This window comes from Jaculus jaculus, chromosome 13 (genome assembly GCF_020740685.1).
Source record: "Jaculus jaculus isolate mJacJac1 chromosome 13, mJacJac1.mat.Y.cur, whole genome shotgun sequence".
NCBI lineage: Eukaryota > Metazoa > Chordata > Mammalia > Rodentia > Dipodidae > Jaculus > Jaculus jaculus.
In genome coordinates, this window is record NC_059114.1 from 85,905,256 (window position 1) to 85,929,070 (window position 23,815).

General features: G+C 45.3%; 1 protein-coding gene across 1 annotated transcript in view; it reads right to left on the minus strand.

The window, feature by feature from the left end:
- The window catches only part of Basp1 (brain abundant membrane attached signal protein 1), a 64,940-nt gene extending 41,567 nt beyond the window's left edge, over positions 1–23,373 (minus strand). Inside the window, 1 exon segment of the mRNA XM_045132935.1 lies at positions 23,261–23,373. The gene's annotated coding sequence lies outside the window, so the exon portion shown is untranslated.
- Between the last annotated feature and the right edge of the window lie 442 nt (positions 23,374–23,815).

The following is a 23,815-nucleotide window of genomic DNA, read 5'->3' on the forward strand; positions in this document are numbered from 1 at the left end:
TTTACTAATGTGCTCCTTTCAAGAGTTAATCAGGAAAGCGCGCAGAGCCAGAGGACGTGAGAAAGGTGTTTTCTTTTAGAGATGTTCACTTACCCTTCAAGTGTGGTATGCTGCATTTTTGGTAGCAGCACAGAGGCTCAATATCTCAGCTAAAATCCTGTCCTGCCTTGTTTCTTTTTTTGGTGTGTGTGTAGTCTATGAACACACGTGTGCAGACACACGCACCCCATGAGCACACGTGCAGAGGCCACAGTAGAATGTCGGGTGCTCTCCCCTGTCGATCTCCAGCTTTGCTTCCTTGAAACAGATGCTCTTAATGAACCCGGAGCTTGACGCTTTCCCTCAGCCAGTCTGACCAGTGAGGCCCGGTCTCCGCCCACTCGGGGACTGGAGTCACCAGCTGCCTAGCCATGCCTGGCTTTCTGCGTAGGCGCTGGGGATGGAACTCGGGCCCTCGAACTTGCAGGGCGTGTGGTTTTACCCACCAAGCCATCTGCCCAACCCTTGATTTAATTTTTTTTAAAGTCTGCATTGCAAAAAGCCTGACTTTTCATCCTAGTTCCACGTGCTGGTATCGTGGCCTTATTCTAAAACCCCAGCTCCTGGCCGGAGCCTCCGATCTGTTTCTGTGACTTGTCCTATGGACCTGACCCCCAACCAGAGCAGGACGGGAGAGGGTCTCACTGGAGGGCATCCATCGTGTGAGGGCTTCATTCCAATTCGCACTCAGATCTAGTTTCAGGGTCTCCTTCACTCTCAATTATGCATCCAATGTACAGCATTTACTTAAAGAAATCAAAGAAAAGTTACTCAAACTGGGAGTCACAAATTAAGTTTTCTGTTTCTATCTTTGATTCTTTGGAATGCTTCCAGCCAATTATAAACATGAATGTAAATATAGATAGCCTGGGTCACGCCGGCTGGGTCCTGTTATTTATCTCTTTGTACCACAGTTTCCTCATCTGTACAAGAGGATAAGTTACCTCCTCCAGTTGGTATATATTAAAATGTCAATCTTTGTAACACTTGGAATATTGTCTGCTTGGTACATGATGAGTACAAGGCAAGGCCATGGTCGAAAGACTAAAAGATTTTATTTTGCAATATTGTAATTGTAAAAAATTACAAAGTGCCTCAAAGTTAGATTTTAAAAATAAATCTTGGTGCTGTCAATTTCACTTTAAAATGAGAATCTGGTATTTCTGTATTACCATTTTCAATAAAATTTCTCAGCTGTTTTAAAAAAATAAAAATAGGGCTGGAGAGATGGCTTAGCGGTTAAGCGCTTGCCTGTGAAGCCTAAGGACCCTGGTTCAAGGCTTGGTTCCCCAGGTCCCACGTTAGCCAGATGCACAAGGGGGCGCACGCATCTGGAGTTCGTTTGCAGAGGCTGGAAGCCCTGGTGCGCCCATTCTCTCTCTCTCCCTCTATCTGTCTTTCTCTCTGTGTCTGTCACTCTCAAATAAATTTTTAAAAATAAATAAATAAAATAAAAATAAATCTTTGGTTACTTTCAATCCCCCTGTAATGCTGGTTCTATGTTATCAACTTAGAATCAAGGTCGTGGCAATCTGTATCTCTCGTCACTATTGTCCATTCCTGAATCTATAAGAAAATATCTTAAACAGAACAAGTTGTAAATGATTTACAAGTCGCTCTTCTAGAAGCTGAGAAGCCCATGGCGGAGGATGAAGAGGAGACGGCGTGCTCCCACGAACCTCTTGTGTAAAAACCCCAACGTTACGAGTGACGGTGGAAAAAGGTTCTACCGCTTTATAACATTGGGTCTTATGTTCCAACATGTAAACTTTGGAGGAGAAAATACATTCAAAGCATAGTGTAAGGTCATTGTTTTTTTAATTTTGTCTCTAAAAATTGTTCCCACTTCAGAAATACTGATTACTGGGGAAAGAAGAGCGAACACCACCTTTCTACTGAACTAACATCCCTATAAGATACTTTCCAGTAAAGAAGGTTTGAATGAGCACAAACTAACAGATTTGAGTGGGACTACAGACCAAAATAATCTTGTTATTTTCCTTATTTTATTAGTATATATTCATTGTACAAAATAATGGATTTTATCATGGCATGTCCACGCATGGATGTCATATTGTTTGGCCATATTCACTCCTTTCCCGTCACCTCTCTTCTCTTCCCCTCCCCACTTTCCACAGCAGATGGGAGGAGCCTGGCTGCTCTAATTCAAGCTTGTGTTTTCAACTGTGAGAGGATATTCTCACAGGAAAATTAAGCCACACATATTGGAATTCCCAAGTCCTAAATAAGATTAGCTTCACTTTATGCTCCTGGAGAAAGAGAGCCAGTTAGATCACAAGACTGGTCACCTCGGAATGTGTCCCTCAAGCCACCATCACCCAGACCCAGAGAGAACGTGGGATGTCCATGGAAGATTTACCCTCAATTGGGTGGTTCTTTCCCACAGTGAATGAGGGGACTTTTCAGAAAGAGCTAAAGGTCCTGTGTAACATTCAGTCACATGACGATTGATTCTCCAAATAAGGAAGAGCTGTGTGGCTTTATGCCCCAGGTCATTTTCACATTCTATTAGGTGAACCAGATTAAACTGGTTACTCTCATGGCTAAAATGAATAAGCACCCAGACAGCTTCTTCTCCCTACCATTTATCAGGGAACTGAGTATTCCCATCTGAGTGGAAAGATAGGAAAGTTTGCTGACGATAACCAGAGTGGAACAGAAAATAGGCATTGAATAATTAATACCCCCAATAAAACAATCCCGCATATTCTTTGAAAACCCATGAAGTCATATCTCTATTTAGATACAATTCATGGTGAGTCTTGTGTAAAATAGTTATGTATCTTAGGTCACACATTAGCTCCTTATCAGAAATTCTGAACAGGTCACACTGCTAGAACACAGAATGACGAACTAGACGAGGGTGACAGGAAAAGAGGAAAGGAAAAATGGGTCAAGTTCAGATTGGAACTGGCTGGGGCTAAGCTTCCAGACAGTCCCCTGGGCTGACCCAGGGACCAGGCAAGAATTTTTATCCCAGCTCTCCTGGATTCCATTCAGCCTGAACTAAGTGCTCAACACAGACTATTAAAGTCTCCCCACACTCTCCTGAAACGGACATGATTAACGCTTAACCACAGGTTGCATCAAATAAGTATCAAATTATCTCCAAGATAAACATCAGTAGGTGTTAGTTGAAAGGGACCAGAGAAAGGCTCAAGGTTCTTCTGTTTCTTTGAAGTTTTATTTTGGGGAATAAAAACTCATACAGGTGGAACTGGCTGAGACAGTGACCACAGCTGCTGGTGAAGGAAGCCTGAGGCAATGAGGGGAACCAAGAAATCTTGAGAGATTTTAAGAAAGTCCAGTACTACCCTGAAAAGGGAAAGTGTATAAAATGGGAAGGTTGAAGGGTACCTGAACAAAAACATTTCGCATCAAAAACCACCTGAGGCATCAGGAGTGTCAGGCGATTAGAACCCTAACCCTATGCAGTCAAAGAACGTGACCGAGAACAGGGAAAGGACCAGAGATTCCCCAACCAGCGTAGAGATGATGACACAGCCTTTTCCCACATCTTGTGTCTCAAGCTGGCTTGAGGACATGGAACAGTAGCCCTCTGGCTTCAGAAGGTTATGACAGGCGCCCAGTTTAAAAAAAAACAAAAACATAGTATGGCTGGAGAGATGGTTTAGCAGTTAAGGCTCTTGACTGCAAAGCCAAAGGACCCAGGTTTACTGACCCTCTCCCAGGACTCATGTAAGCCAGATGCACAGGGTACATGTGTCTGGAGTTTGTTTGCAGTGGCTGAAGGCCCTGGTATGCCTGTTCTCTCTCTGAAATAGATAAATAAAAATAAAATATTTTAAAAAACATAGGAGCACCTCATGTCCAGAGCCTTCATCTGGAAGGCCTATAATTCCCACCACGTGAAAAATCACTCAATTCACCCATGGGAAGAATAGACCCTCAGTCTACATCTTAATTCAGAGAAACATCCCAGATTTGCTCCGTGGGAGTTCCTTATCAGTTTTCCCGACTTCTCCTCCACGAAGAATTCTTGGGTGGTTACCACAGTGTGGGCTGCAAGATTCCATTAGACAGCGTTCAAGGTACACTGAAGCACCCCAGCTCTTAAAAATTCCAAAGGAATTACACAGTAGCTTAAGCAGATTCCTTGATATGCAGAACTGTGGTTTATTTATACCAAGATGGCCTATTAAGAATTTTTAAAGATATTGATCGAATACAAAGAATGTATTACTCACTGTATTTGAACTATTTGACCTTCAGATATCAGTGTCTTGATATAAATCATTCATTCCTAGTATTAAAATATTTCTGTTCTTTTATTTACTTATTTTTTTACAATGACATGAAAATTAAAGTCAGGACTAGCTCTCAGAACAGAGTCAGCAGCAACCTAACTATGCAGGAAAGAACATCTGAAGGGAATAAACACTAATCCCAGTTTATCAGCTAAAAAACCAATGGGGTGATTTGTCCATGGTTCCCGCAAGTATGAAATAAACATTGATGCAAACACATGTAGTAACATGTCATTTCTGCTTTTCTTCCAGCAAGAGAGAACAGTCTCAAAGATCAATATATCAATTCACATTAAACAAATCCTCTGAGCTGAGTACTGAATGGAATTCCAGGAAAAACAAAATCAGGTAGACAGGCCTCAGGGAGCCAGGAGTTTCCCTGTGAACTTAGGAAACAGTCATCCACTGCACACGACAGGGAAATGCAAGTCAGAGGACAAGGTGAAGACAGGACTAGAGTGGTAAGAGATGGTTACCAGCTTCACTATGTTTGTTGAGAAATTTGAAAGAGCAATTCAGAAACAAACAAACAAACAAAATCCATGGCCAAGAGTCTACTTCTAAACTATGGGTAACTCTGGAGTCAAATTAAGCAACACATTAGGGTGAAAGTGGCATCCCTCCTATCAAGATATGTAGATATACAGGGAAATGCAATCTCCATTAAGACACTAATTTAACAAATCTGATATCAACGTGGGCCTTGCTAAGATATCTAGCCCTTGGTGAAATGATGGGACTAATATTTCAAATTGCATTTTATCAAAATGAAAGGTTTCATTTGTACAGAAACCCGCCCCTTCGTTGAGGTCACGTTGGGTCATTTCCACGGGCCCCCAACTTGTCTTCCTGGAGAATCTAGCTTTAGAACAAACAACAGATCCCATCCATCCCTTGGATTCAGGTAACAACTTCTCTACAGTAAAGACTGGAAGGATCTTGCAAACTACTGTGAGCTTTGCTCAGAAATTTACATATAGGAGCCATAGCAATTCTTCCTGCTTCCAAGCCAAGTGGCCTGACAGTCCTGGCTACAGACATGGCCCCAAGAGGTCCAACAGCAGTATAAGGACCTGGCCCAAATACAAAGTAGGTTCTTAACATGTGTTAGCAACTGGCTGTTCTTGGGAGACTTTTCCTTTAATAATTATCCCAAAGTACTTGGGTTGTGATGGAGACTTAAGACATGTAAGGGGCTGGAGAGATTGCTGAATGGTTAAGGTGCTTGCCTACAAAGCCGAAAGACCTCAGTTCAACTCTCCAGTGCCCATATAAAGCCAGTTCAAGCATGTATTTGGAGTCTGTTTGCAGCCACTGGAGGCCCAGACACACCCATTCTGTCTTTCTCCCTCTCTCTCTCTCTCTCTCTCTCTCCCTCTTTCTCTCTCTCTCTCCTTGCAAATAAATAAATAAATATTTTTAAAAGATACTTAAATGTCTTTTCTATCTACTGACTAAGAAGATCTTTGAACTAAAAGTTAATCAATTTTATATTCCCCCATATTATCTAAAGTGTTATTTACACAAACTTTTTAAATAACAGATTCATGAGCTTAGGGTATCTCACATGGCTTAATCGAGTGAAAGAGGTCTTCAGACAGTAGCAAAATGGGAAGGGCAAAGGTAATGAGTGATAGGAGAAGTTAAATTAATGACTATCCTGGGGGCAATGTCAATCCCTGAATCTAAAAACCAATACTTATCTCACTGTAATTACTGGTTTATTTCCTTCACTTCACAGACTTTAAGTTCCTTAAAAGAAGATAATAAGTCCTTGTGTCTCTAGCTCCCATCAACAAATGTATATTAATTCAGCAATATTTTTATGTGGTTTTACATTTTCCCAGGTAAATTTGATTGAGTAGAATCTCACATCAGTTGCTCACTTAAGTACAGATAAACAAGTTTTCAGCATACACTTAGAGGGAGAATTTCAGAACCATATGAATCTCATTTATATAGCTTTGACTAAGAAATCAGCCTGATGCCATGAACTTTCCAATAAGGAATGAAGTCATCAAAAGCAATACTTGTAAGTTTTAACATGTAAATCATTTGCCTGTAGCCTCAAATGCTTAAGGGTCATCATATTCTTCCATCCCAATAACATTAAAGAACATAAATACAATAACCTCACATTCAATGAAGAAGACAGCTACAAAATCAGAAGACTGCAGCTTCCTAGAATATTCCCTGGAAGTGAAAAGGAGAAAAATCCAAACACCTATACCACTCATGCCTTAAGCCTCCTTCTTGTAGGTTATCTACTTGCATGAATGTCACTAATTAAGTTACACCAAAAGTTCTTTAAAAAGAAGGGATGGGGAAAGAAAAAAAGGAACATAACAGCTGCTTGGAAATATACATCAAGAGACCAGGTAAACATCAGTTACGCAGACACACATTTGTGTCACAAATTTCTGCTCCATTATGCATACCACTTAGATGGTCCAAGAATCTAATCAACATGAGCCAAGGCTTCCAAGTGACACATGAAGTTCAGTATGCAAGAGATCAGGAGAAAGTATGGTGACTTAGGGAATCTAAGAAGTGCTGAAGTTAAAAATTGAAGGAGCTCTTTGTTCTACAGCCTCTATTCTTTCTGCATTTCTAGTCTATTACCCAGTTTAAATCAAGCTTACTTGACCCTATGGGTTAGATAATCCATGGCTGTATCACCCCTTTTCCTGTCGGCAGCTCCTTCAGACCAATCCAGGGAGAACCCTAGATGCCCCGGGAAAAGGGCACTAGGAAAGGAGGTGTGAGAAAGCATTTCAAAGGAAGAGATGCCACTGGATAATTCATGAACTGAACTCACTTCAAATGACACAATTTCAGGAAACAAATTGACTTGCTAGTTAAAGTACCCATGTGTTTATTGTACAAATTACGTAGATGACATGAGGATGTCTTAGAGTCCAAACCTACAGTACACTCAAATAATTTTACTGTTAGTAGGGAAGAAAAAACAAAGCCAGTTAAATTAAAAAAAAAAAAAAATTCAAATGAAATACCAAAAGCAAAAATTGCTTCAGAATAAGTAAAACAGCATCACTAGAAGTGACATATCTATTAGAACCATGCCTTTTTGCATGTGTACGTATGTGTTATTCATTAGTGCACATTCACATATGTGAGCACACATGTGTAGGCAAGAGGGTAATTTCAGGTGTCATCATCAGGTACACTGCCCGACTCTTTTGGAGACAGTGTCACTAACTGGCCTGGAGCTCACCAACGCAGCTAGACTGGATGACCAGTGAGCTCCGGGGCTCGGCCTCTCTCCACCTCCTTGATGCTGGCATCACAGGCCCAGGCCACGAAGCCTGGCATTATGTGTGCATCAGGGATCGAATCCAGCTACCCGTGCCTGCGAGGCATGCACTCGACTGGCTAAGCTGTCTTCCCAACACCTGCACATAAGTTTTGAATCGCAAAATACTTTAAAAATCAATTTCACTTTATTGTTTTTAAAGTTATGAATTTTTAATATTCTTCTGCATGTACGTAATGCATTTTGACCCAATTACCTTCTCTTTCACCTTCCCCTCCCACTATTACTAGGAGGGAAAGGTTTAAGCAGGAATATGGTTTTTGAGGGGGCAGGAAGATAAGAAAGGGATAGGAGCAGACAGAAGATGTATCAAAACTAAGGAAATGTGAATACGCCTTATGGAAACCTACTTGGTAAACCAACTTATAATATAAATTTTTACGTGTTTTAAAAAGTATTTTTATTTAATTAGAATTTTATCAATAAGGATCAGGTAAAGAAAACAAGATGACGACTTGGTGAGAGTTCTCAAGATGGGCTGTAGAGATGACTTAGCTGTTCAGGGCTTGCCTGTGAAGCCTAAGGATCCTGGTTCAAGGCTCGGTTCCCCAGGACCCACGTAAGTCAGATGCACAAGGTAGCGCATGCGTCTGGAGTTCGTTTGCAATGGCTGGAGGCCATGATGTGCCCATTCTCTCTCTCTCTTTCTGTCTTCTCTACCTCTTTCTGTCTGTCGCTCTCAAACAAATAAATAAAGAATTTTTAGAAAGTATTTACCCCCTAATAGTGTTAGTTACAACTAAGGCCAGTGACATTATGAATGAGACACTGGGGAAACCATGCTGAGCATCTCAGTGTGCATCAAAACAAGAGAGAAAACCTCACTGACGCCCTGGAGTTTGCCGCAGGCTCATTAGGCTCATGGTTGTTGAATGTGCAAGTAAAGCCACGGCCCACATTCAGAAACAGACCTGATTTTATGGCGTCGTGAGATGTGGCCATGCAACAGGCCTTTCCTCGCATTTAGCCCAGAACCTGACCCCATGGAATTCACAGCTTAGGGAGAGTGCTTATAGCGCAGAAGCGGGGCTCAAATCATTGTTCCTTTCCGAGGTTTATCATTGACTGATGATAAAAACACGTGCTCGTCTCAGGGCCAACTACCGCCAACTTCGCAAAGGCGTTTCTCAAGTGCATTCGTTAAGTTGCTCAGTAATGACTGGCCCAAAGCAAACCAATTAGAGCCAGTGACTGGGAAGGACACGCAAGCAACAGGAGCAATCATCTGCCACAACTTTCACTCGCTGAGTTAGATTTCTGAAAAGTCTCCGCAAGGCAACAGTATTTGCTCCCCACCCACAAATAACCCACTTTCAGTCTTCATTTGAGACTCTACCTTAGCAGGAAGCTCGGATGCATGAGCCATCAGCACTAATTGCTTGTAATGTCTCAGGGCTTTAGGACAATTACTATCGAGGTTACTGCCTGGAAACAGAATAATTACACTTAATTGGAGTTCATCAGCTATTCATCTTCATAGTAAGCACAAGTGATGAGGTGAAATGTAGTTCTCCTATGTGGATGGCATCCCAGCTACCACAGCATAGCTAACTTGCCTTCCACGAATACACCGTGCAGTGGAGAAAGACACAAGTGCTTGCTAGGTACCGGAAATTGCTACAGGGTCAAGAAGAACAGCACATCTATGCTCCCTTGCCTCCCGGGCACTTAATAATGTGGAGGATCCAAGAATAACCACATAAGCTTTGGGGAATATAGGGACAAAAAAATACACAGAGCGATGAGGTATGGGTACATCTTTGTGAAAGTGGCATTTAAGCTGCACCTTGCACTGGGAATGACTTTGACAGTGGGGAAAGACTACTTAAGGCAGAGGACACAGTAGGATGAGCTTGGAGCACAGGAAGAACTTGAGCGGTCAGCGAGAATGGACCACAGAGGGTGGGTGACCGTGAGCCTGAAAGGACCCAAAGGGTGAAGACGCACGCAGGTGAGCCAGGGGTGTTAAGAATCATTCTAAATGTGCAGCCAGCTACGGCTGGACGTCTGCGGTGGAGGATTGTCAGACTGGGATTCAGGCGTGAAGAGAGGACAGGCCGGCTGTACGAGGTCCCTGGCTTGCACTATGTAGGGCAACGGGCAAATGCGAGCATCATAGAGCTCTGTCACCCAGAACGGACCTCAGAGGAAATGACAGACATGTCAGCTTTCCAGCCTGAGGGGATGAAAGCGCACTCAAGGAAGTGTGCACTTTAAGAGGGCCAGTGACAACATTTGAAAAATGAACAGATTAAAGGTCAGCGTTGACATTCTAAAAAAACATAATGATGCTGAAGATAATTCATGAGTGAAAAATTTTAGAAAGAACACAGTAAATAGCATCAACTTTAAATTTTTTTTGTTTATTTTTATTTATTTATTTGAGAGCAACAGATAGAAAGAGAAAGAGGCGGGGAGAAAGAGAGAGAGAGAGTGGACACGCCAGGGCTTCCAGCCACTGCAAACAAACTCCAAACGCATGCGCCCCCCCCTTGTGCATCTGGCTAACATGGGTCCTGGGGAACCGAGCCTCGAACTGGAGTCCTTAGGCTTCACAGGCAAGCGCTTAACTGCTAAGCCAGCTCTCCAGCCCAACTTTGAATTTTTTTGTGGGGGGCAGGGAGCAGCAGTTGATTTGGTGTCATGAAATTCAGTTATCGTCTTCAGTTCCACTGTGGGTGAGTGAGGTCCTGTTTGAATGGCCATGGTCACCACACAACGAGATCCACAGATGGGAACCGGAAGCCAAGGACTGGCTGCAGAAGTCAGCCTCCAAAGTAGTGGAGTGCTCTTTAAATAAGAGCAAGTGCTGAGCAAGTCACACCTGCGGCCTCTGTTGTTACAATGTCCCTCAGAAGAAGCCTTTACATACACTACTTGTTTTGTTCCTTGGAAAGGTCCCAAAATTCATGAGTCTTGATTTGTGTAGTCTTTGGGGATTTCATGTGATTTCCAACATGGGCAACTTCTCTCCCCACGTTAATAGTTCACAGGATCCTAACCCTTCTATTAAAACCCCAACCTTCTTCCTATACCTCCTTTGGCTACACGCTCATCTTCTAAAGTCTTCAAGTCCAAGTCTAGCAGATAAAAAACTTGCCCACGCAGGTGCTGGGGCGGGATTATGAGGTGCCCTACACACCTGACTGATGCTTCTGTCTGCCTACCACTACACTATTGGTGGATTTTTTGTTTAATTTTTATTTATTTATTTATTTGAGAGCAACAAACACAGAGAGAAAGACAGATAGAGGGAGAGAGAAAGAATGGGTGCGCCAGGGCTTCCAGCCTCTGCAAACGAACTCCAGACATGTGCGCCCCCTTGTGCATCTGGCTAACGTGGGACCTGGGGAACCGAGCCTCAAACCAGGGCCCTTAGGCTTCACAGGCAAGCGCTTAACCGCTAAGCCATCTCTCCAGCCCTATCGGTGGATTTTTGTCTGTTGGTTTGTTTGTTTCTGTTTGGTTTTCGAGGTAGGATCTCACTCTAGGCCTGGCTGGCGTGGAATTCACTACATACTCTCAGGGTGGTCTCGAACTCACAGCGATCCCCCCCCATCCCTGTCTCCTGAGTGCTGGGATTAGAGGCGAGTACCACCAGCCCCGGCTCCCACCATCAGTAGGTTTTTAAAGAGTTTCCCCCACGATAATCCCCTTCTAGCTTAGAAGACAAGATTGGCTACATCTTTATTCTATATGGAGTAAGTAATTCTTCCTTTTTCCTTTATTTAGTGTCTTGAAATGTTTGGGGAAGTCTTAAGAGAGAAGCATCAAATGTAGTTGCAAGAGAAAAGCTAAGTTTCACACTGGGGGATTGCAACTGCCCGGAGCACTGGGTTAAGGTTTCTGAGGTCTCTTCCATGTACCCGAGGCGTCCCCTCCTGAGACCTGCAGAGAGCAAGGGACCTACACAAACCCCAAGGGACTCTCAGAAACCTGCCTGTGACTACCACAGCAAGCTGGGCTCTCTCCAGTGATGGGACTCTGGGGAAATTCATCTCTCTGCATCCCATGTGCCAAACTGGAACCTGCGTGCCGGCCTCTCATGGTTTCCACGTCCTTCTCAAGACAGAGAGCTTACATGTTCTATATGGTGAACTCTCTTTCCTAACATCAAACAAGAAATATCACGGGCTGAACTGTGTCTCCCTAAAATTCACAGAGCCCTAACTTCTGGCATCCTAGCTTTTGACTGCATTTGGAGACTGGTCCCACAAAGAGGTAAGGTTAGCTGTTAGGATCAAACATGATGCAATCTGACTATTGTCCCTGTAAGAAGGGGAGATGGGACACCCAGAGACTAGACAGACACCAGAATGTGCACGACTTGTGATGGCTCATCTTCATGGTTGACTCGACTGGATTTAGAATCGCCATGGAAACACCACTGGGTTTGCCTGGGATGGTGTTTCCAGAGAGATTTAACTGAAGGCGCGTGGTACCAGCCCCTGGACTGGGGGTCCCAGAATGAATAAAGGGAGAAAATAGGCTGAACGCCAGCATCTCTCTCTCCCTCCTCCTCTCTCTCTTCCTGACTGCAGATGCAAGAGGGCCAGGGCTTAGAAGAAACCAGCGGTGACAGCTCCTTGATCTTGAACTTCCCATCTCCAGAACAGTGAGCCAATAGATTTCTGCTATCAAAGCCACCCTGCCTGTGACATTTGGTGACAGCAGCCAGAAAAGACTCACAGGAATAAGGCACTGGGCCTCCACTGCGTCCCCTGTGTGTCCCTTCTCTTCCCCTCCCCTCACTCCTCAGGCGAAAGAGATAGGGAGAATCCGTGGTGGCGCTCAGAACCCACAGGTCATCGCAGACATAAAACTCTAGTTTTGCTTCCCACGTCGTACTTCCCAGAAATCCTGCCCACATGAGGGGAATCCAGAAACTCTTAGAAGAAGAAGAGAACGGCTTTGCCTTCATGGCTGCAAAATTACCCTGCCCAAACTTCCCTCAAGCAGAGCCATGCCCTGCTTTTCAGAGAGCTTTACCAACATCAATATTTAAGGAGAAATGCCACTGCTCACAACCGCCTTTTCCTCTGTCAAGACCAGGGCTGTGCCATTGGCTGTGAGGCAGGTAAATGTGCCATCAGAATGAGATTTAAATGGCCAACGTGTTATGAGAATCAGATTTAAGTGGTGAACACATTGTCAGAATCCAATTTAAATGGAAATGCTACCCAGGCAATTCAGCCTCTCAGCACACCACTCTTCCAACACATGGGCTCTGCCCATTGGACATTCCCTCCACTGGGTAAACGAACACACAGCTGCTAACATGCCAGGGCCTGCTGGCCTGCCACATGTGTGTTGCTAATATTAACAACTGTCTTAATGCCCTAGGGGCATTTTAAGATGCACCGCCCCCAGTTCTCACCCTCTCCAACAGGAATCACACCGAACTCCAAGCTGCCTCTGCTTTCCTCCTCAACCCGTGCAAACAGCAGTTAACTTTTGTTTTGTTTCATTTTTTGAGGTCTCTCTCTAGCCTAGGCTGACCTGGAATTCATTATGGAGTCTCAGGGTGGCCTTGGACTCACGGCAATCCTCCTACCTCTGCCTCCCGAGTGCTGGGAAAACCTTTTTTTCTTGCAGTAGTGCATCATTCTGGACATCTTTTCCTTCTAGCTGAGATTTTTGGCAAGCTGAACTCACTACAGAAATGACAACAGATCCTTTGGTAATGTGCCTAGCCCAGGGGGATCGATACAGAAGTGAGAGGTGCCAAGTCGCAGCTGCTGATTTAAAGAACCCCAGTCAAGAGGTGACGTGAGTTCACTGTCCCAATCTGCCAAATGCGCCCTCAACCCTCAACTCACTTCTTCCCATAACACAACAGCATTTGTGGCTAGAGACAAGGAGACAGTCAACGAAGGGCTGCTACTGGCAGCATGAGAAGTACTTTTTAAAAAATTTTATTTATTTATTTGACAGAGAAAGAGAGAGACAGAGAATGGGCTGCCAGGGCCTCCAGCCACTGCAAATGAACTCCAGACGCGTGCGCTCCCACGTGCATCTGGCTAACATGGGTCCTGGGGAATCGAACCTGGGTCCTCCTGCTTTTCAGGCAAATGCCTTAACTGCTAAGCCATCCCTCCAGCCCACGAGGTACTGTTTAAAAGAAAAGGGCTAACCGGGTTTGGGGGTGACTTGAGATGAGAAGTTTATCGGCTTTTGCATTTTTTTTAATATTTTTTTTACTTATTAATTTGAAAAAGAAAGAAAGAGGTTGGGGGTGGGGAGAAGTGGGCATGTCAGGGCCTGTAGCCACCGCAAACAAACACCAGATGCATCTGCGCATCTGGCTTTATGTGTGTACTGGGGAATCTAACCTGGGTCCTTTGGCTTTGCCAGCAAGCACCTTAACTGCTAAGCCATCTCCCCAGGCCCCTGCATTTATTTATTTATTTATGTATTCATTCATTTATTCATTTATTTACTTATTTACTTTTGGTTAAACTGCCTGCTTGTTAAATTCTCCACTCCCAGAGTTATAGTAACTTAAACATATCTTTGAAAAATTAATAGAACTTCCTTGCCATTAAGAGTTGCCCCATCTTACCTCTTAATCACCTGTCTCTACACTGTGGTCAACTGAGTTCAACTCTGACAACCCCTACCCTGCCCGCCCAGGACTTGGGGACAGGAGAAATCAAAGCCAAGCTCTTTAGAAAGCAGAAACAAAAGCAGTCACAATAGAACGGCAGACATGAATGCAGTGAGCTGTTGAATGTTCTGTTTTTCTGCTTTTGTCTCATCCACCAACGAAAGGATAACAGAACCTTCCATGAGGTTTCTCCTCAGACCACCAGTGGGATGAAGAACAGTTGAGACTTGGTTATGAGTCAAAAGAAGCTCACCGGTGTCCCCTGACCTTCCGAACCACCCTGACATCAACACCCGTGACTGTGTGGACAGATGAAAATCAAACACTAAACATTCTGAAACCAGGTTGTAACCAGGTTTTCCAGGTGATCCCTGGAAAATCAGAGCTTGAGGTGTCAACAGAAGGTCACCTGGGCTGCTAAGAAAAGCCCATCAACAGGGCGGGTGCAGGACAACATGATGGCCTGAGGCTGTGGGATGGGGAAAGGCCCAAGAGGCTGCTGTTACCATCAAGTGAGATTCTTGCCTGTGTCCTCAAGAGCATGAGTCTTTCAGAGAAGATTCCAAGGCACCTCATTTGATCGTATTAATGTCTTTAGTAAATACCCAAGTGGGCACCTAAACTCACCTCATCCCACCCTGTCCTTGAGCTTGAGAACAATGGTTGGGGGGGGGGTTCTCATCAGACCTGGAAGTCACTTGTCTCTTCCATTATCCTCTTCTCCAATCACCTGTGATAAACCCAAGGAAATATAGAAGACAGGTACTGTTTTCCCTATTGCAATATCTGTAAACAATGAACATGGTGAACTTTCCTACCACCTGTCCAATCTCGGAGGCAAACTCTGAGGACCTGAGCTAGTGAAGACCTGGCAGTACAGACCAGAGCTTTCTTCTCAGTTTCTTAGGAAATAAGAACAACTGCATTATGGGAAGACTATTACATCATTGTCTTCTTAATACACCATTTCCTCTGACTTTGTTATTATTACTTAACTCTCCTTTGGTACTAGTCTGTGCTAATGGTGTTTTGAGTGGACTATGGAAAATGATGTGGATCTTTTCAAAGTCACTCTTGCCAAGAAGCCCAGGAAATTTGCAGTTCACAATCAGGACAAGCTTTACTTATATATCTATCTATTGGGTTTACCATAGGAATATATCCACGTCTGAATTTACACAGTAATAATTAAAAGCATTATAAAAACTGCGAAGCCACACATTGCAAGTTTTGCTGGAAAAACACAAATTCCTCCAAGTTCTATTTATTAGCACTTCTAGAGAGATTATTTTAAATGTTTACTTAAAAGTTTCTCCTCTAACACTGAACATATTACAGCATATCCAAGCACAAATGCCCATAAACAAAACTTGCTAAAAACCAGTCTCAAATATTCCAGTATAAAGCTGCAAATTAAACAGTTCCATATTTTGTGGGCTACTTCTGAAACTTACAATTATTTCAAGCCTCGAAAATTAGCCTAAATAGTGTGATTGGGAATTCCAAAGGGGAAATTTTAAAAAAGGCTAAACCTATTTTCTGCAGCCCCCAAGCCAGACGGCTCTAGTAACTGCCCTGAGTACCCGCCACTTGCCTCGGCCACGTACCCAGAGCGTCTCCCTGGAGGCCTCGGAGTGTCTGTAGGCAGCGCGTGTGACTGCTCTACTCGTTCTGGCTGCCAAATTGATTCAAAACCAACTGGGCATCTCCAATGTACACCTGCCACTGCTGACCTCCCAACCCTTATCTACTGTTCATTCTAGGGGGTTAAGTCAAGATACAATACTAAAACTTAGTCTTCCAAGGAAAGCTATTTTAATGCATGCCATATGTTCTGTGGAATAAGAAGGCAACTTCATGTATATGATATAAAAAGAGACTAGTCAATTGAAAGAGACAGGGTCATGGAGATAAACTTATAATATCCAGAAAGTTCCCCCTGGGGGCAGGCATGATATAATAAAGGCAGAAGAGGTCGCCTAAGAGGGCAACAGTGAGAAATACGATAAAGAGTTGGATTTTCAAACAAAATGGTAACAGAGAAAAAGAAATGTTATGATTTTTTTTTTTTCAAGTTGCAGGCAGTGCCTAAGAGTGACTCGGTGACACTCGGTTTGTCTCTCTGCATGGCACTGGGACCAAAAGAATGGCATTTATTGGGGGGAAAAGTTGGATTTTCCCACAGCCACTGACCACATCATGGGACCTTGTGCAAGCTAACGACCTTCCTAAGATCCTTTTGAGTTACAAAGTTAGTGTTTTAGTCCTGAGCTTTCCAACCTCCTGCTCCAGTGAAGTGAGAATCCAAAGGGCCAGAGCTAGGACCATGTTTCACAGTGGCCCCCGACTCTCTGTGAGGAGGGCTGCATGGGGGAGCAGAAAGACTGGGTTAACCAATTTAGGACTTGGCTTATTTTGAACGAGGCAACCCCTAATTACATAGCTGGAAACAGATCTGATTCATATCTCCAGAGCAGATTACAGGTAATGCATGTGGGCTATTATTTCTACCTGTGAAACAAGAAGGCAAAAGAACCTCATCCACATTCACTGGCACACCTGAATGCAACCACATCACCATAACCCTAGAAAAGATGTGGGCCTCGGTTCACTGGGGAAAAAAACATCTCTAATCCGTGTGTATTTACTGTACTCACAGCTCGCACGCTTTGACTGTGTAACCTATCCTTTTTTTTCACTATGGAACCTAGTAGGACTTTCTCTAAATGAATACGGGGGATGTTAGTATGTGAAAAGACTATTGGTTTTTATCTTTAAGAGCATTTCATAAAATAAAATGGCCAAGTACAGGTCCACACTGGTGAATGGAATAGGGGGCTAAAAGCCATCAGACATAGAAATAAGTCACACCCACTATAATATTAGATTCTTTCTATTTTCTAGTTATTTGTAGGTGAGCTACATCTTAACAGTTAGTGTGAGGGATTACAATTCAATTAGGGCATGTCATCAAGCAATCGTGGACTACTGAAACAGATAAAAGTGCCAACATGCTCAGGACACCATCGCTAAGCCTAGAGGATTTTTCCAAGCCACTCACTTCTAAGTTCTTACAAACACTGTCCAAAATACCAGCAAGGACATGTCTCGCAGCAGTAATCTCTTCTAGACAAGCATATGAGTTTAAGATGGGCTGCAAGGCCTAGAAGAGCAAAGCCACTTGCTAAAGTTCCCTCAGCTAATAAATGGTGGAGGCAGGATACTAAGCTGTCAGAACCTGGCTCTGAAGTTCACCTCCAACCACATCTACCCACACAAATCACACTTTCGAGGTATCACACTCCCTCTACAATGAATAAGCTACCGCTGTGATATTTATTTTAATGAAAAGTTAAACCAAAACAAAAAAAAAAATTAAACACGCTAGTGCAGCTCAGTCCTTTCACCTTTATCCAAAGCAAATTTTGAACAATTAAAAGTTCGTAGAGTGCCGGAGAGATGACTCAGCAGTTAAGGCCCTTGCCTGCAAAGCCAAAGGATCCCGGTTCGACTCTCCAGGAGCCACCATGAGCCAGATGCACAAGGGGGCACGTGGATCTTGAGTTTGTTTGTAGTGGCTGGAGACCCTGGCATGCCTATTCCCTCTTTCTCTCTCTCATAAATATATAAATATATAAAAATATATATATATATATATATATATACATTAAGTTCATAGAATGTTTTAAGAGACAAGGAGAAAACACTGAGTTAAGGGCTTGCCCTCCCCGCTGACCACCATTTCCCCACATTACTGTGAAGTGTTTCCTTATTCCCCGGGCCCCCTGTTGTGCCCACAGATGCTTTCTATTTCCAAACCTCCAAAGCTTTCAGGAATGTCTTCCTAGACTACACTCAGTCACACCCTCGGTGCACCCACGGCCCTGGGCTACTCACACATGGCCTCCTTTCCCGGGATTTGCATTGACATCCTATGGTGCAGAAGGAAAAGCTACTGCTGGGTTCTTTCTGCCTCCCACTGCGAGCTTCCAGAGGGAAACCAGAGCACTGTTTAATCTAATGGTTTCCTGGACTGGCGTCTCCTCAGAATTAAAACTGAACTAACTGCTTCCCGGACACAGTGTGGCAGTGCTGGTCTTTACTCTTGAGAAGGTTCCCCAGGGAAGACTCTAGTGCCTGCCGGTACCTCCAGGGATGACTTTCTAGCCTTGAGGCATAGGCACCTCACAGTCGCTTGTCTTCTCCTGGCTGGCTGTGGTTTCATGGCTACCCCTATATTTTCTCAAAATGACTTAAATGCACCTCTAGAGTTTCATTAGCAGCCCTGGGAATTCAAGGAAGGGGGTCAGACTGATAACATGCAACTCACTTAACCGCTTTGGGGATAATTTCCACACAGTGCTCCACAGAATTTAAAATTATGAGAGAGAGAGAGAAAAAGAGAAAGATATTTATGCTATGTGGACGCTTTCAGATTAAAATCCGTTATTTCTGACTGATGAAATACTCAAGTCTTCACCCATCAGCCTGGGACAAAAGAAATATAGCTCAACACACAGAAATTGGCTGGTAATGCCAATTAAACTGTGTTGAAAATGCAGGTTGGGAACTTAAGGAGCCTGAAGCGCCAGGCAGTATACTTATTCATTCACACTCTGTGTGGTCCTTATTATAACCTGAAAATAAGAACTGCTATGCTAATTTCACAGCTGAAAAAATCAACAAGGTCTGCTATCATTGGCCCTAACTGGCCCTCACTAGTGCTTACAAATGCTTCACACCAATTTCTTTCCACTAAACCCAGGCAAACCTCGTCCCCCCAGAAACATCTTCCCTATACGCATGTTTTATCTTTTTCTAAACCATCAGCCTATTTGCAATGTCATAGTTGTTTCAAAGAGCTCATGCTCACTGGATTATCTCAAGTGTTAAAGAGACAGAATAACTACAAAGGATTAAGTTGAGAAAACTTCATAAAATGACAGACATTATACCTGTACTGGCTGGCCAAATTATCTATGGACTCAAAGCTTGTCTTCCTCAGTTACCTGGTTTCTGATTTACCAACTAAGATGGTCACGGGGGAGAAAAGCAAGGTGTGCAACGAGCAGGTGGAAACTACTTAAGAAAGACAGGCTTACAAAAATCAAAGCATGCCTTTCAACAGAACCAGACACCAGGGCCACCTGCTTTGGCACAGTCTCCAGGTCTTTTTTAGACACTTGTTGACAATAAAATTAGACAAGAAAACACAAAAATATGATAGGGGAAAAAAAGTGTTTCAATCCTTTATTTAGTAAGTATTGTTTATTCCAGCAAATAAAGCACACTGGTGATTATTGTGAGTTTAAAAGCCTGAAAATGAACATCTTAGCTTAAGATACTCAATGCTACCCGTTTATTTTAGGAGTATACTAGAAATGAGTACACTAGCTAGACTTTCTCTTTTAAACATGTATTTAGAAAGACAGAAAAAGATTATTTTCCAGAGGCCAATATGAAACCACTATAAAATAAGGTTCCATACCAACTCAGTGTCAGATCAGCCGATTTCATTTTATAGTGAATACAAGCAAACATGTCTATGTGCATCTAATCATGTATATATGTGTGTGTATACATATTTATATATACATATATGTATATATACATACCACCTTTGTTGATTTCAACAATGGTTCTGCTGTTGCAATTTTTTTTTACAAAGCTACCATGAATAAGATAGACATCCATTTCATGATCAATATTCCCCAAAGGTAGGCTTTTCTCTTATTTCATATTCTACTTGTTTTAACTACTGAGTGCAAATGGCTTGAAATTAAAAGGATAAAACATTTTTTTAAAAAAAATAGTGCACCTTAAACTATTATGTGATGTGTTCTGGTAAATTCAGGAGAATTATAAAAAGGGGCCCAAGTACAGGGAGCCCAACGCTTTGAGCTTTTCCACTGAACATTTAAATTAGTGTGATTGTGGAGGAGCCCTTTCAGGAGCCACAGACAGCTTGAACATCAAAGGACAGAAGCGCCCCACCATAGCTGCCATGCACACCCTAAATATGGGTGCATTTTACCCAGATTCCGGTGAGTAGCCTTTCTTCACCTGCTAAGGTTTAGCTATCGAGCTGGCAATAGGAAAAAGGTAATACAATAATTTTTAAATTCTGATTTTAAAATTATCTTGTTAAAAAAAAAACCTAAAACTCACTGACTTCAGACTATCCAGTACATGTTAGCTATTGATTTTAGTCCATATTGTAGCATTCTCCTCCTGCAGGGACATTATCTAATTGTAATTAAAGTACACGTAGCCCTCGAAATCATAATATTCAACCCAGAATGCATGCACCACAATATACAGTTCTCAGTAGATGGGGAGTCGTTGCTAAGGAGCAGAGAGGTGTATACTCTACCACCCAAAAGGTAGCCCCCTCCCAGCAATTATAGGCTCTGATCTCTTAAACATGATCAATATCACATTTAGTTTAAGGGACAAAAGAGATGGTTCCCGTTTCCTGCCACGTGTTACTCTACCAAGACATACTTGGGAATCCTTTGGCACAAAAGCACACCCTACCACTGCAAAAATGGAATGCATAGCTCCTATGTGGGTTGTACAGTATGTCCCCTTTAGATGGGACCCGCAAAGTCACCCCAACATAAACCCACAGGGTCACTCCTTGGGAAAGACACCCTCACGTGAAAGAAAACCAGCCCTCAAGGAAACATGGCTTCTGTGAGGTGGGGGAGGGGTGGAGTTTGCCTCCCTAGCTGCCCTGAGCTGCTTGCTTCCTTTTCATGTCCCTGAGATGGGCCTTGTGAAATGCTCAATGAGACACTCAGGTAGCAGCCATCAGCCACCGGAAAAGGTTATCACGCAGATAGGGTAACCATTTTCTCACGCTGGCTTCTATAGGCCATTTTGTTCATATATATATACACATATATATATATATATTTTTTATATACATATAAAAGTCAAGATGTTCTTAATTTTTCCCAGGTGGTTTCTTAGGGGCAACACCCATCACTGGTCTGGGATCAATGTCCCTTGGACAGATGACCCACAAAGAAAGATGTGCCAGGCAAATTGTTAATTGGTGCAAACTAAGAAAACCACCAGCCCTGCAGTGTGATAATTTGCAGCCAAGAGAACAATGAACGATCGTTCTGGAAAGGAAAAGGCCACTGTACATGTATGTATGTGTATGTGTGTGTGTATATATACATATATATATACATATATATATACACACATATATATGTATGTATATATATATACATACATATATGTGTGTGTGTGTGTGTATCCCACAATTTCCCTGCCCCCGCTAAAAAAAGCTAATTTCATTTTCTTGGCCAATTGGAATGAGTAAGAATGCAAAAAAGCGATGGGTGGTGATAGCCTAGGGGACAGAAACAAGCGCACGGGGGGGTGGGGTGCAGAGAGGGGGTGTCATTCGCGTCCAAGGGTTTCACACAACATTTAAGCAAACGTCTTTGTTCCTGGGCTCCGGAGGGGCGTGGGTGGGTGGGTGATGGGGAGATCAGATGGGGCTGTCTGGCCTTCCACACCCTGCGCTTCGGCGCATGCGCGAGGCCAAGACAAAGGAATAGGTAATTACAGTCCCGATTCATTCATTTTGCCCGCAGTCCTCGGAGGTCTGCGAGCCCCAGCTGCGTTCCCGGGGCGCGGGGAGGGGGGGTGTTCATCCACACCCCAGTAACAGGCCGCTTCGGGCCCGGTGCTTGACCTGAACCCGTCGCGCGAGCGGCCGGTGCCCAGGGTGGGAAGAGAGGTGTGTCAACGCGGCGCGGGGCGCGGAAAACGCCCCGTTTCCACCGGGCGCCGCGGCCCGGGCTGGGCTCGGAGACCGGCCCCAGGGGAGGTGTCCCGGGGAAGCCGATCCGGAGCCGGGCCAGGCGCTCGATGAATATTCATGAAAAGAATGCGGTCCCGAGCCACGCATTGTGTCTGCGAGCGGATCCAGGGGCTCTGCACTGCTGATTGGATTTTTTTTTTCTTTTTTTTTTTTTATGGTGAAGGGGAGCGGGAACTGGACGTCGGGTGACAGCGTTTGCAATTCAGGCCAAAAAATAAATAATTAATTTAAAAAAAAAAACTGCTAACCCCGCATCTGTGGCCAGGAGCGGGGGCTTGAGCAGACCGGGCCGCGCTGGCAGATTGCAACCCACCCCTCACCCCGTGGGCTCCGAGTGCCAGGCTCCAAAAAAAAAAAAAAGGAACTGCTCCGAGGTGCCCACGGGTGAGTGCAAAGGCAGCCCCCCGGGCCGGGGCTTTGATGAGCTCGGGGCGTGCATGCATCTGATTGATAGTCCCTAACTTGTGAACCTCGTGTTCCCAGGTTACCCCCAAACCCACACCCAGGAGCCGTTTCCTCCACCTACCCACACACACACACACACACACACACACACACACGACACCCCACCCCGGGGGCCAAGGAAATCCATTTGCCCAGCCGGCTCCCATCCCTCCCATCGGACCAGATGCCCGGCCGTCTTTCTCCCGCCCCGCCCAACCCCCATCCTCTGCCGGGGCGCCCCCACCCCCCAACTCACACCAAGCGATTTCTTTCCGGGGCCCCCGAGCGGTTCCAATGACAGAAAGCTGTGCGCGGTGCAACCCACAGAACCACGTCTTGGGGGATCTGATGGCTAAAAGGCTTCGCCCTCTGCATTTCTGCCTTCAGAGCAGCTGCCCACCCGGAGCCCCAAGCCTGCATCCCCCCCAAACTCCGCAGGGGGCCACGCCGCCACCCTCCGCATCCCCACCTCGCGAGTGTCCGAAGCCTACCACCCCGTGCAGGGGGGAGGGTCGTCACCCCGGATCCCCCAAGCACAGGAACCCCACGGCCCCCACTACCGCCCAATGCCGGCCGCACCCCCACCCCAGCTGCCCGGGGAAAGAGAAGCCGGGGGGGCTTCGGGGTGGGGCGGGGCCCCCTGGGAGAACGAAGTCCTCCCACCCACCCCCCAAGTCCGGGGACCACCGGGCGCGCCTGCTTACCGGCCCTGGGTGCCTGTGCCGCCCCTGGGTGAGCGCGGTGCCGCCGAGGGGCCCCCGGTGGCTGGCGTGGTCCGGCCCGGTCGCCCGGCCGCTGGCGGAGGCTCTGGTCGCCCGGCTCGACGGCGGAGCCCGGAGCGTGGAGCGAGCTGGAGCGCTGCCGCCGCCGCCGCCGCCGCTGCCGCTACTGCCGCCGCCGCCGCCGCCGCCGCCTCTGCACCGCTCGCGCTCCCCCTCCCCTTCCTGCCCAGCGCCCTCCCCCGGCGCGCACGCCCGCCTCCCCGCGCTCCCCGACCCCGCCCGCCCGCCGCCCGCCGCCCGCACCCCTCCCCAGCCGCAACGCCCCGGCGCCCCCAGACCCCTCCGCCCCCGGGAGCCCCGCCATCCACGAGCCCCCCCACCGCCACAGGGCCGCCCCCATCCTCCATCCCTCCAGCTCGGCTCCTCCCCTCCAGCCTCTCCGAGACTCCCCAGAAGCCGGGAGTCCCCACCCCTTCACAGTCACCCCACATCTTCTGCTCCCCCCCCATCCTCCTCCTCCATCCTGGTCCCTCCCTT